At 37.3% G+C, this 15,201-nt stretch overlaps 1 protein-coding gene across 1 annotated transcript in view; it reads left to right on the forward strand.

The window, feature by feature from the left end:
- ANO3 (anoctamin 3) overlaps window positions 1-15,201 on the forward strand; it is a 425,544-nt gene that overhangs the window by 137,288 nt on the left and 273,055 nt on the right. The gene's annotated exons all lie outside the window — the stretch shown is intronic.

Consider the following 15,201-nt stretch of genomic DNA (forward strand, 5'->3'; position numbering starts at 1 on the left):
TTGGGTAACCTCCATACTGTTCTCCATAGTGGCTGTATCAGTTTACATTCCCACCAACAGTGCAAGAGGGTTTCCTTTTCTCCACACCCTCTCCAGCATTTATTGTTTCTAGATTTTTTGATGATGGCCATTCTGACTGGTGTGAGGTGATGTCTCATTGTAGTTTTGATTTGCATTTCTCTAATGATTAGTTGATGTTGAGCATCCTTTCATGTGTTTGTTGGCAATCTGTATATCTTCTTTGGAGAAATGTCTATTTAAGTCTTCTGCCCATTTTTGGATTGGGCTGTTTGTTTTTTTTTGATATTGAGCTGCATGAGCTGCTTGTATATTTTGGAGATTAATCTTTTGTCAGTTGCTTCTTTTGCAAATATTTTCTCCCATTCTCAGGGTTGTCTTTTCACCTTGTTTCTGGTTTCCTTTGCTGTGCAAAAGCTTTTAAGTTTCATTAGGTCCCATTTTTTAATTTTTGTTTTTATTTCCATTTCTCTAGGATGTGGGTCAAAAAGGTTCTTGCTGTGATTTATGTCATAGAGTGTTCGGCCTGTGTTTTCCTCTAAGAGTTTTATAGTGTCTGGCCTTACATTTAGGTCTTTAATCCATTTTGAGTTTGTTTTTCTGTATGGTGTTAGGAAGTGTCCTAATTTCATTCTTTTACATGTAGCTATCCAGTTTTCCCAGCATCAATTATTGAAGAGGCTGTCTTTTCTCCATGGTATATTCTTGCCTCCTTTGTCAAATATAAGGTGACCATATTTGTGTGGGTTTATCTCTGCGCTTTCTGTCTTGTTCCATTGATCTATATTTCTGGTTTTGTACCATTACCATACTGTCTTGATTACTGTAGCTTTGTAGTATAGTAAGAAGTCAGGGAGCCTGATTCCTCCAGCTCTGTTTTTCTTTCTCAAGATTTCTTTGGCTATTTGGGGTCTTTTGTGTTTCCATACAACTTGTGAAAGTTTTTTTCTAGTTCTGTGAAAAATGCCTCTGGTAGTTTGATAGGGATTGCACTGAATCTGTAGATTGCTTTGGGTACTATAGTCATTTTCACAATGTTGATTCTTCCAGTCCAAGAACATGGTATATCTCTCTGTTATTTTGTATTGTCTTTAATTTCTTTCATCAGTGTCTTATAGTTTTCTGCATACATGTCTTTTGTCTCCTTAGGTAGGCTTATTCCTAGGTATTTTATTCTTTTTGTTGCAGTGGTAAATGGGAGTGTTTCCTTAATTTCTCTTTCAGATTTTTCATCATTAGTGTATAGGAATGCCAGAGATTTCTGTGCATTAATTTTGTATCCTGCTACTTTACCAGATTCATTGATTAGCCCTAGTAGTTTTCTGGTAGCATCTTTAGGATTCTCTATGTATAGTATCATGTCATCTGCAAACAGTGACAGTTTTACTTCTTCTTTTCCGATTTTGATTCCTTTAATTTCCTTTTCTTCTCTGCTTGCTGTGGCTAAAACGTCAAAAACTATGTTGACTAATAGTGGTGAGAGTGGGCAACCTTGTCTTTTTCCTGATCTTAGAGGAAATGCTTTCAGTTTTTCACTATTGAGAATGATGTTGGCTGTGGGTTTGTCATATGTGGCCTTTATTATGTTGAGGTAGGTTCCCTCTGTGCCTACTTTTTGGAGAGTTTTTATTATAAATGGGTGTTGAATTCTGTCAAAAGCTTTTTCTGCATCTATTGAGATAATCATATGGTTTTTCTCCTTCAGTTTATTAGCATGGTGTATCACATTGATTGATTTGTGCATATTGAAGAATCCTTGCATTCCTGGGGTAAACCCCATTTGATCATGGTGTATGATCCTTTTAATGTGCTGTTGGATTCTGTTTGCTAGTATTTTGTTGAGGATTTTTGCATCTATGTTCATCAGTGATATTGGCCTGTAGTTTTCTTTTTTTGTGACATCTTTGTCTGGTTTTGTTATCAGGGTGATGGTGGCCTCATAGAATGAGTTTGGGAATGTTCCTCCTTCTGCTGTATTTTGGAAGAGTTTGAGAAGGATAGATGTTAGCTCTTCTCTAAATGTTTGATAGAATTCACCTGTGAAGCCATCTGGTCCTGGGCTTTTGTTTGTTTGAAGCTGTAATCACTCACAGTTTCAATTTCAGTGCTTGTGATTGGTCTGTTTATATTTTCTATTTCTTCCTGGTTCAGTCTCGGAAGATTGTGCTTTTCTAAGAATTTGTCCATTTCTTCCAGGTTGTCCATTTTATTGGCATGTAGTTGCTTGTAGTGATCTCTCAGGATCCTTTGTATTTCTGCAGTTTCAGTTGTTACTGCTCCTTTTTCATTTCTAATTCTGTTGATTTGAGTCTTCTTCCTTTTTTTCTGGATAAGTCTTTTTTTCTGGATAAGTCTGGCTAATTATCAATCTTGTTTATCTTCTCAAAGAACCAGCTTTTAGTTTTAGTGATTTTTGCTATGGTTTCCTTCATTTATTTTTCCTTTTTCTCTGCTCTGATCCTTATGATTTCTTTCCTTCTGCTAACTTTGGTTTCTTTTGGTTCTTCTTCCTCTAATTGCTTTAGGTGTAAGGTTAGGTTGTTTATTTGAGATTTTTCTTGTTTCTTGAGGTAGGATTGTATTGCTATAAACTTCCCTCTTACAACTGCTTTTGCTATATCCCATAGGTTTTGGGTCATCGTGTTTTCACTGTCATTTGTTTCTAGGTAATTCTGATTTTCTCTTTGATTTCTTCAGTGATCTCTTGGTTATTTAGTAGCATATTTTTTAGCCTCCATGTGTTTGTGTTTTTTACATTTTTTTCCGTAATTGATATCTAGTCTCATAGTGTTGTGCTCGCAAAAGATACTTGATGTGATTTCAGTTTTCTTAAATTTATCAAGGCTTGATTTGTGACCCAAGGTATGATCTATCCTGGAGAATGTTCCACAAGCACTTGAGAAGAAAGTGTATTCTGTTGTTTTTGGATGGAATGTCCTATAAATATCAATTAATTCCATCTTGTTTAATGTATCATTTAAAGCTTGTATTTCCTTATTTATTTTCATTTTGGATGATCTGTCCACTGGTGAAAGTGGGGTGTCAACGTCCCCTACTATGATTGTGTTACTGTTGATTTCCCCTTTTATGGCTGTTGGCATTTGCCTTATGTATTGAGGTGCTCCTATGTTGGGTGCATAAATATTTACAATTGTTATATTTTCTTCTTGGTTTGATCCCTTGATCATTATGTAGTGTCCTTCTTTGTCTCTTGTAATAATATTTATTTTAAAATCTATTTTGTCTGATACGAGTATTGCCACTACAGCTTTCTTTTGATTTCCATTTGCATAGAATATCTTTTTCCATCCCCTCACTTTCAGTGTGTATGTGTCCCTGGGTCTGAAGTGGGTCTCTTGTAGACAGCATATATATGGGTCTCGTTTTTGTATCCATTCAGCCAGTCTATGTCTTTTGGTTGGATCTTTTAATCCATTTACATTTAAGGTGATTATCAATATGTATGTTCCTATTACCATTTTCTTAATTGTTTTGGGTTTGTTTTTGTAGGCCTTTCCCTTCTCTTGTGTTTCCTGCCTAGAGAAGTTCCTTTAGCATTTGTTGTAAAGCTGGTTTGGTGCTGAATTCTCTTAACTTTTGCTTGTCTGTAAAGGTTTTAATTTCTCCAACGAATCTGAATGAGGTTCTTTCTGGGTAGAGTAATCTTGGTTGTCGGTTTTTCCCTTTCATCACTTAAAATATGTACTGCCACTCCCTTCTGGCTTGCAGAGTTTCTGTTGAAAGATCAGCTGTTAACCTTACGGGGATTCCCTTGTATGTTATTTGTTACTCTTCCCTTGCTGCTTTTAATATTTTTTCTTTGTATTTAATTTTTGATAGTTTGATTAATATGTGTCTTGGCATGTTTCTCATTGGATTTATCCTGTATAGGACTCTCTGAGCTTCCTGGACTTGACTGACTATTTCCTTTCCCATGTTAGGGAAGGTTTCAACTATAATCTCTTCAAATATTTTCTCAGACCCTTTCTTTTTCTCTTCTTCTTCTGGGACCCCTATAATTCGAATGTTGGTGTGTTTAATGTTGTCCCAGAGGTCTCTGAGACTGTCCTCAATTGTTTTCATTCCTTTTTCTTTAGTGTGCTCTGTGGTAGTTATTTCCATTATTTTACCTTCCAGGTCACTTACCCGTTCTTCTGCCTTAGTTATTCTGGTACTGATTCCTTCTAGAGAATTTTTAATTGCATTTATTTTGTTGTTCATCATTGTTTGTTTGTTCTTTAGTTCTTCTAGGTCCTTGTTAAATGTTTCTTGTATTTTCTCCATTCTATTTCCATGATTTTGGATCATCTTTACTATCATTACTCTGAATTCTTTTTCAGGTAGACTGCCTATTTCCTCTTCATTTGTTTGGTCTGTTGGGTTTTTACCTTGCTCCTTCCTTTGCTGCATATTTCTTTGTCTTCTCATTTTGCTTAACTTACTGTGTTTGGGGTCTCCTTTTCTCAGGCTGCAGGTTTCTAGTTCCTGTGGTTTTTGGTGTCTGCCCCCAGTAGGTGAGGTTGGCTCAGTGGCTTGTGTAGGCTTCTTGGTGGAGGGGATTGATACCGTGTTCTGGTGGGTGGGGCTCGATCTTGTCTTCTGGTGGGCAGAGCTGTGTCTGGTGGTGTGTTTTGGGATGTCTGTGAACTTAGTATGATTTTAGGCAACCTCTCTGCTAATGGGTGGGTTTGTGTTCCTGTCTTTCCAGTTGTTTAGCATGGGGCATCCAGCACTGGAGCTTGCTGGCCTTTCGGTGGAGCTGGGTCTTAGCATTGAGACAAAGATCTCTGGGAGAGCTCTCACTGATTGATATTACTTGGGCCTGGGAGATCTCTGGTTGTCTAATGTCCTGCACTCGGCTCTCCCACCTTGGAGGCTCAGGCCTGACACCAGGCCGGAGCACCAAGACCCTGTCAGCCACGTGGCCATGTACATGGGGATTTTCTTGCCTTTTGGGAAGTCTAAGATCTTCTGCCAGCGTTCAGTAGGTGTTCTGTTGGAGTTGTTCCACATGTAGATGTATTTTTGTTGTATTTTTGAGGAAGAAGGTGATCTCTACGTCTTACTCCTCCGCCATCTTGAAGGTCCCCCTGCAATAGGAGACTCCACCAACGATGCCAACTTCCTCAAGAACTAGTGGTGCAGAGGCACTTTTTTCAGAGGGTTTGAAGCTTGCTTTTTTATTTTTCTTTTCCTTTGTGCTTTGTCTAGTTTCACTTGTACACAGGGTGCTTCCTGCAGAGACCTCTCACCTGGCACTTCAGATCAGAGTGCCTAGTGAGAAATGGCTGTACTGACATCTCAGCTCGGTGGGCTGGGCCATTGGCGGAAGTACTGCCCCTGACACTGCAACTCAAGATGGCCAATACATCTGTTTTTTAATGGGAAAAATGAATTTGTTTATATTTTGAATATTGGCTGATACACTTGATTTTAATCATTTCATTTTGCTTTGAATCTATTATGTATGTACATTGTTGAGTGCATATTTTCCTTTTCCTTATTTTTCCTGGATTGATCAAGCTACAATATATTTCATTTGTTTTCTTATTGAACAATTTACTGTTCTTTACCCATTCATTAAATACTACTTTCGTTCTCCTTGTTCTCATAATCAGATGCTTTAACCCAAATTATTTTGCCTATTAAGATACATGCTTCTGTTTGCCTCTTGTTTTATCCCCTCCTCAATAAAAGAAGGTCTTAAGATTGTTTTCACTTTCCACTTTTCCTTTCTCATGCTCCCTTCCCTCATTAGACTTCTGTAACATTTTTACTTCCCCCACTCCCAACTACCCAGACTTGTTGAAAGAAGTGATAACTAACTAGAATTTATTTTATAGTGTTTCCTTTCTTTTAAATATATCTTAAATGCTCTTATATTAAGTATCCCTGAAAATTGTATTATTATTCACTTGAATACAATTAGATAAATATATATAAACATGATACTACTATATTTTATTCTTCTTTTATCTTGAGGTATCTGTTCTGATTCATCTTTTTTTTTTTTTTTTTGGTAGTAGCATCTTTCCTTAAGTGTTTAACCAAAGAAATTATGTAAGTTATGTATCCCTCAAATTACTGCAAATCCTTAAATGTCTTCCTATACTGAAGAATAAATTATATCCTGCCTAGATATGTGATTTTGGTATGAAGTCATTTCACCATCAGTCTGAAGAAACGATTCTAGCTTCCAGCATTGCTGATTAGAAAGTCTGATGGCAGTCTATTTTCTGTTTTCCTTACTCAATATTTTAGTGATTCTTAGTGATAAAACTAATTTGGGGATTGGAAAATACAGTCACTAGCATTAACAAGCAAACTTTCCCTAAAGGAACCATATGCAAATTTTTGTTTTTATTGTGTAAAATGTAGCGCTATAATTTTTTCCAAATGTTCAACCATTGTTTTACGATAAAACACCACAAAGTTGGAAGACTTGAAACTTCAAACATCTAAGGTTTATACAACCATTTGCTATCTATTCTTAAAGTAATTACAAAGATGTACTGTTTCTTCCCCTATAAAACTTGCAAAGACTAAAATTATATATCCCTACTGAATTTGGCACATAGATTCCAGTATAAATTTGTTAAATGTACTGAAAAGAAAATATATAGTTTTCTCCTATTACTTGTAGAAATTACAGGAAGGGAGGAAGAAGACCTTTATTTGATATAAAATATGATTTACTGAATATTTTCAAGGTGATATAATGTAATCTACTATTCAGTGATGCTAAAATATTTTCTTTAGATTTATTTAATGAATACAAAGGCTATAATTGACACATTGACTATTTATTCATAAATGGTTTCAAGTAACCAATATTCATTTTTAAAGTAAATTCAATGGTGTCTCATTAGTTAAATAATTAACTCAATAATTTTTTCATCCTATAACTTTTGTTTTTGCAAACTCTGTGTCTCTTCATTACATTACAATGTTCAATTTCAGATCTCACTCAAGTTCAAGTTGCACAAAGCTTCTATTTGTAGATTTACAACAGGGAGGATTTTCTGTACTATTTCCACTATTTTCCTTCAGAGGGGAAAGAAGGCCAACCATATGGATTATATTTCTGAAGTCATAGCACATGAAATTCTCTTCCAGCAGACACGAATCCAGGAATATGAGGAGCATAACAGACCTTAGGGAGTACCTAATCCATCAACCTTATTATAGATGAACCACCTTGGGCCAAGAAGGCAAAGCGATTTTCACACTGTTAGCATGCCAATTTATACACCAGGGTAAGTGTGTAGGCTCTAGACTCCCAAAGCAACGCCTTCCTTCCACATTTTTCTGCTAGGTTAAAAAGGGGGCCTCCATGGCTAATTGGCGATTTTTTTTCAACTCCAAATCTGTACTATTTTTGGATTAAAATGGCATAATGATTTTTTATATCCAGGTTATTTAAAAATACTTGTTATCATTTTGTATTTCATTTTTGTATTTATTTTTCTAACATAAATAATACATATTTGATGGTTAAAGTGACTGCATAACTTACTGTCCAAGACAGGATACTTTTTTTAAAGTTTGAGGCTATTAATAATTACATTATGACAAAAGGCAATCCAGAACATAAGGTCACTCTAGGAATAAATGGAGAATAAGGTTAAAATATCAGTAAGTCAGGGCTTCCCTGGTGGCGCAGTGGTTGAGAATCTGCCTGCCGATGCAGGGGACACGGGTTCGAGCCCTGGTCTGGGAAGATCCCACATGCCACGGAGCGACTAGGCCCGTGAGCCACAACTGCTGAGCCTGCGCGTCCGGAGCCTGTGCTCCGCAACAAGAGAGGCCGCGACAGTGAGAGGCCCGCGCACCGCAATGAAGAGTGGCCCCCGCTCGCCGCAACTGGAGAAAGCCCTCGCACAGAAACGAAGACCCAATGCAGCCATAAATAAATAAATAAATAAAATTTAAAAAAATTAAAAAAAAAAAAAATCAGTAAGTCAAATGAAAAAACCTTCGATTCATTCATATCTCCTCCATGTAGACTTAGCTGTATTTTGAGTTTCACCATTATAGATGTATCTATGCATACATATGTTTTTGCAAAAGCTTATCTCACACTGAAATATTATTTTTCAGTCTGCTTTTATTAAAAAAAATGTATCAGGAACACTTTTCCAGTAAATAAATATTCATGCGCACTATAGTTTTAAAGGATTTCTTAGATTACATTGTTAATATCTTTGGAGAAATGACAAGGCAGCAGACATATTCCTTGCTCAGCAGGACTGATAATGTTCAAATAGAGACCACAGTTTGTTCACAGTCAGTCACCCCAGCTTCCCAGGAGTCAAGCATATATTATCTTTGAAAAATAAATTGGTAATTACAAATTCTACCTCCATTTCCACATTCCTACTGGCAAACACCCAACAACCAACAATAGGACAGGCCTACACGAGTCAGGCAGAGGCATCAAGCTATTAGAAGAGATTGTAGCCACACCCAGAGTCAGTACCACCACACCCAGAATACCAGCTGAGTATCAGCTGTGTTCAAAAGCATGGAAATTCACCAAAATGTAGTAGAGTAGTCGATATGACCAGAGTATCAGCTTAAGAACTTACAAAGATGAGCAGACCTAGAAAATAAATCAATAATTATTACATTCTTAAGTTTTCAACACAGCACAACAAAAGCAGTCTTTATGAAATTATCTGCCTGGAGTAAATAAAATTACAAAGGAAGGCAAATCCATAGTCTCGCATTCAAATCTTGAAAGGTAAGGACTTATATACTTGAATATCTTGTTATTAGACTCTTCTGACAAATATACAACAGTTGAGTATCAGAGAAAACCCTTTATTTGGCAAATGTGTATTTGATCAGCTTTTATGTGCCAGACTATCTTTTAGGCAATGTGAGAAATAAAAAAAAGTGAGTCAGTACAGAGTCTTCCCTGAAGTATTTCTTCTGAACTGGAAGGAAAGTATGTGCCTACTTTCAAAAGCTAATATATATAATGCATGGTAGAAACATGGCAAAAATGCCATGAAATGATGTTAATCATATTCTATAGGAACTAGAAGAGGTAAAATTCACATCTAACTGGCTTTATAGTAGGTGGATATAGATAAAGGAAGTCTTCATCCTGAAAATGGCATTGTTCTGGGGCCTTGGAGAATGGGTAGAGGTTGAAAAACCTTATGAGTCAGATAGGAATTTTAGGATGAACATTCCAAGTAGAGGAAACAGCAACAGTAAAAGCAGAGAAGCCTATGAGGAAGAAATCCATTGTAGCATCAAAAGAGTTTATAAAGGGAAGCCTTAGAAACAAGTCTGGAAAGTGGTGAGAGTAGATCATGGAACTCCTTGAGTGGTAGAGCAGTGAACATGGACATGTTCCTATAGGCAACTTGAAGAGGTAATTGTAAGTTTTTCCACAGGGACATACAATATAAACTGTGGTTTAATCCATCATCACCTCCTTTGTCCCACATATCTGCCTTCTCTTGATGTTGTCTTTTTAAGAAAATCATTTTGTGTTCTTGTCTCTTGAAAATACTTGTGATAAGACCTTATCAGGCTTGATTCAGAGAAGGTGGAGGTTGCTGATTTTTCTCCATTGCTTTCTTTTAGTCACATGTATCCATCAAGAATGTTACTCCTGAATGCTTCTCTGGACATATAGTCTGGATTTGAGCAGGACTAATCTGATAAATTCTGTTGTTATATAGTCACATGTAGCCAGGAACCACTGGCTTTTGGGGAAACAATTGTACCCCATGCTTCCGTTTATCACAGCATATGGTTTTTTTGAAGAGCTTTTTTTGTGCCTTTAATAGAGTATGGAGAGCAAGTAGAACCAAAAAAGTACTTAATATAGTTATATATATATATATATATATATATATATATATATATATATATATATATATATATATATATATATATAAATATATAAACTATTCTAAAATAATTTCCCTAGGTTTAAGAAAGCCTAAGAAAGAAGACAACTGTTCAGTGCACTAAACAAGCATTTTTTTTTCTTGAAGTCACTTTACATTTTAAAATTCATTGCTTTCTTTACTTACTCATTAATAAGCATTTATTAAGCATGTGTGACAGGAAATACACTGATCTCTGAAGAAACAGATGCTCTACACTCAGTCTGCTCTCAAGGAGACCATAATCTTCCACTAATTGTGTCTTCCAGGGATATTTTGCCTTCTCTCTTTGTTACTCTTTGCAGATAAACCCATACTGACGTGACTTGGCTATTTCATTTTGCCCATTAATACCTTAAATAACTGGGTTCTAGAAAGGGAATAACCTCAAAGAGAATTTCTATCTCTATTTCTGTTTGCATTTAGGCAATGAGAAGCAGAATTGGAAATTTCAATTTCAATTAAGTGAGTTATTCAAGACCCAAAGAGGTAACAACGAAACTCTCTATTTTTCTGTGATAGAGCACAGTATGAGGGAACTCACAGTTGGCTGAGCTGAGCAGTCATATTTCAGAATTCAAAAGAATAAAAACCCCTCTCAATTATGTAAAGAACAGAGTCCCTTACCTCTCTGGGAGGCAACAGTTAGCATGGGGCCTGATAAATTAATTACTTAAAGAGGACAGGAGACAGGTGGCCAGCTGTGGGAGGGCAAATGCAGCAGAAACCTCAACAAGGAAAAAAATGTCAGGTTCCAAGATCAAAAAAGAAAGAAAACTTGGAGTTGTAGAAAGAGAGATATGGAGGGATTTTAAAGATATGTGTATTTAATCAATATAAAATCAATATTATATAATTTGTAGCAAGCATGAACATGACAAACATACATGGAGGTATTAAAAAAATCTACCCTAATCCCAGCTTAATCCCAGAATTAATTATTCTGGACATTTTGGTATGTTTCTTTCCAGTCTTGTTTTTTTTTTACTGTTTTGCAAAATATAGTCAAGCTCATACTACATGTATTAATCATGCCCCCCCTCACTGAAAAAGACATAAAATAATTATTTCTCATCATTAAAATTTGAAGATAGTAACTTGCTCAAGAGCAGCCATCTAGCAAGTAAAGAAGTCAAGATTTAACCCCAAGCAGGCCAAGTCTGGCTCTGAACCTCTGTGCTCTACGTTCTGCTTACACGCCTATGATGAACATGTATCAGCCATTCCAGTATTCTTATTTTCATGATAGTTCCCAGAAACGTATTATCTCCCTTCCTTCCTCTTTTTCTTGCTTTCTTACTTTTGCTCTTTCATTCGTTCATTCATGTGCCCACATTAAGCACTGCGATTGGCTCTGGGGAATACAAATTTAAGTAAGACACATTCCCCATTCACAAAGAGCTGCCCTATCTAGAGGGAAGGCAGACAAATAAACAGTTTCAAGATATGCATGTATTTTCTCTCAGAAAATTTTGGAATCATTTTACTCAGCATACTTTCCACTTTGCATTAAACTGCAAGAAATTTTTTAAAAATTTGAAGAATGAAGTTTGAAACCAATAATAGTAATAAAAACCAAGCCAACAATCGGTTTAGCTTTCCCTAATGAGGCTATTTAATATTCATTCCTAAACTTTCTGCACTAGAGATGTCAGTATAAAATATTTCCTTTTATCAAATCACAGATTTATTTTTCAGGAAAGTCTTTGTTCAAACCCCTCTTTCTGCACTCCCCACTTCCAAAACGCACAAATTCTCTTTCTTTACACACCACACACACACAGACACACACACACACACACACACAGCCTTTCCTGCTCTTTGCAGTGCTTTTCCTGTAAACCAGATGGTGCTAGAAATTTCCTAGGCCCCTCACAAAGCTGTTCCTCTAGCAACTTTCCTTAAAAGACTGATTTTAAAACAAGCAAAGATGTTCTTCGAGTCCCTTGCTAGTCAATCTGTCAGTCCAGCCTAAAATGTTTCTAATTGAAAGTAATCAGCTTTATGAGAAGATAATTTAATCATAGCTGCCCTGCAGAGGTTTGGGTGCTAGGGTGTTAGAAAGAATGCCAAACTCCTTTTTTGGGAAAAAAATAATGAGGTTAAATTCTTTCTAATGAGGTTCAAATTCTTAGTCAGTCTTAGCTCCAGTGCACACATTCTTGCCTCCTGCTGGGCTGTGGTTGGAGAAAATCAGACATCAGCAGAAAAAAGAGGCTTTAGGAAATTGAAGATGTTACCTATACCTGGAGTATAGGTAGAGTAGAACCAGAGGCTTTTAATTCTTTCAACTGTTCCTCCTGATCACGAGTTGAATTAATGCTCACATTTCAAAAATATTTCTGATTCAAATCCCAGTGATTTAAAAGGATTTGAAAAGGAAAATCGATCCACAGGCATCATAATTATAAGAATAGTATCTAATATTTTGGGGGTGTTAGCTTCCTGCCATAAACTAGTCCTTAAATACATTATCTAGTCTTTACCTGCGAGTTGGGTTGTATCAGAATGACCTGTGAGTTGAGTTGCATTGGAATTTTAACGAAACGAGCAAATATAACAAAAAATCCCCAGGCAAGTGATTTATTGCTCTGGGTTTCAGTGCCTTCTTTTATAAAACATCTCTAAAAGGACACTTTGTGGAGATCATCTCTGAGGTTTGTTCCAAATCTTCAGTTGGAGATAAACTGACATTGAGTTCATTCTTCTAACCAAGTATTTCTTCAGTGTCTGCATCCTGAGCTCTTACTGAATGATCAACATTTTCCTTCTGTAGGACCCTCCTTCATTAAAGAAGGCTGTACATCCTTGCCATGCCTCCCACTGAGAGTGAAATCTAATTTCTCTCTTGCTTCAGATGACTTCAGGCCCAGTCACTGAAAACTCAAGAGAGACTCTGAGTCAGAACCACCAAGCTGAGCCTAGCCAACCTGTATAATAACATGAGAGGTAATAATAAATTGCAGTTTTAAGCCTCTAGTTTCAGTGTGGTTTGTTATGCAGCCATATATAACTGGAACATCTGCTTGTGCAAAGCTGCATTCCCTTTACTGTCCCTGTATCATGAACCACAGGTGAAATCAAAGAGCATATGTCAGTAGCTCAGCCTATTTGAGGTTTTGAAAATTTTGAAATCTGTGCATGTTTCTCTTTTTTATCTACCTTTATTTGGATCTTTCACCTGATTCTGAGTTGATCTCACAAACTTCAAAACTCTTTTGCTGTGTGTCTCTTCTGTAATATGTTACATCTTCCAGGAGGAACTTGGGAAGTTTGAATCAGGCAGTATTGGTAAGAGGGAAAGAGACTGTACTGAAAAATATGTTGAGCAGGCCCCTGACTCCTATTTTGGCCACTGTGACCTTCTTAAAGTGACTTCACGTCTTTCGGTGTCAGATGCCTTCTTTGTCTCTCAAGTAAGGTGTTGGTTTACATGATATTGAGAATTCTTTGTTGTGCTGCGCTTCAGTTTCTTTTATAATATTAGTATGATAATAGTCTACCCACTTTGTAGGGCTTTTATGAGGATTAAATTAAGTAGCATGGTTATTGTTTTTTCAGCACCTGTTACTTAGTAGGTGATAAATGGTCCAGGGTCACTGTCATATATGGTTCAGTCCCAAGAGCTGAAATACAAGAGGAGAACTCAAGTGTAATGTGCAAGACATTTAATATTGTTTATCTAATAAAAACCATTCTACTGTGTAAGTGGAGGTTATCCATATTTTCCAAATTCAAGTTTAAGAGGAAAAACAAAAATGTCTCTGCATCTGCAACTGCATTCCTCTCAGAGCAGAAACCAACTTTGCCCTTCTGTAGGTGCTAGTGTTACAGACCAACTTTTAGGAAATCAGTATCTGTGCCTGGATATAATAACCAGCCTCAAAACGAAAAAGAGGGAATTATTAGCGGTTCTAGAGATTTGTTCAGGTTTATTTACAGTCTCTAGGAAAAGTTCTCGCCTCCCACGCCCAGCATACCCTGCATAACGCCCACCCACACTGCGGCACTGGACTCTGGGGATGCGGGACTATTCCGCGAGTAGCCGCTAAGGGGAGCCGGACGCTGGACCGCCCTAGCCGTTGCCATGACAACAGAGGGCGCGCAGCCTAGGGAGCGAAGTGCCGGCTAAAGCAGGTGTCGGATTGCAGGGCGCTCGCGGATATTCCGGAATTGCATTGAGCCCGGGAGGCTCTCTCAGGGTCCGGCTACTGGTCACCTTTCTCTCGGACAGCTTCCTAAACCGGCGGGGACGCACTGAATGAAAATGGTCCATCATTCAGGCTCGATTCAGTCCTTTAAACAGCAAAAAGGTCAGTCGGAATCTCGGTCCCCCCTCCCTGTGGGCGTCACGTACCGTCTGCATGCCCTTGCAGTTGTGTAGGAGCATCCTTTCCCGACTAATGCGACGCAGAGGTGGAGAACTCTGCGAAGTTTAAAAAATGTTCTTCTTTTATTTTTTTAATGCCTCTTCACTCTGCATCCGAGATGAGTCTGATATCTGAGCCTCCGCACGGTCCCTGGGAGAAGCGGAATTCGTCATTTCGGGGACTTGATTTAATGTATATCTCTCTAAGACTGTGTCAATGCATTGCAGTAAACCAGCTTAGTAGGGATTTTCCTACCAGCACCCTGAGGTTTGAAGACAGAGATATTGGACCGGGTTTGTCCCAGTCTGTGCTTCAAATGGCTAATAAGCTCCACATAAGTGTATCTCCTATTTGAGACGATTTTACACAATCCTAGGATAAATTAATTTTGGGACTGTTCCAGAAGTTGGCCTGTTGAAGGAGCTCTGAAAGTTTCTTAGAAAAATCAATTTTTTCCTTGTCCTATGCTTGATTCTGGGTTTCAAGTTTTTGTTAATATTGGTAGGTTCCTCTTGTAGGGCCGTTGTATTATCCTTCTTTGCTTCTCCTTCAAGTTCCTCCCTGGATTCAGTGATGAGTCTACATGTTCATAGTCAAATCAAGAATTTTTCCAAGTTATTCTCACCCTTTGGTCCTTGTTCCTTATTTTATCTAAAAGGTTTTTAATAGAGCACATATATTTTTGTACATACTTCCAGTTTTCTGGAGTTTGTCCAAAAATTATTAAACAACATAATTGCCATCTAATTGAATTAATGACGGTAATTATGCCATAGTTGACCATCTGGTACCTAAGATATGTGAATTCTGGAGTGGTAAATTTGCTCATGCAAAGTGAAGTAAATAGGGAATTCCCTGGTGGCCTAGTTGTTACAATTCCGACCTTTCACTGCCATGGCACATGT

The sequence above is a fragment of the Balaenoptera ricei genome, chromosome 8 (genome assembly GCF_028023285.1).
Source record: "Balaenoptera ricei isolate mBalRic1 chromosome 8, mBalRic1.hap2, whole genome shotgun sequence".
In the NCBI taxonomy this organism is placed as follows: domain Eukaryota; kingdom Metazoa; phylum Chordata; class Mammalia; order Artiodactyla; family Balaenopteridae; genus Balaenoptera; species Balaenoptera ricei.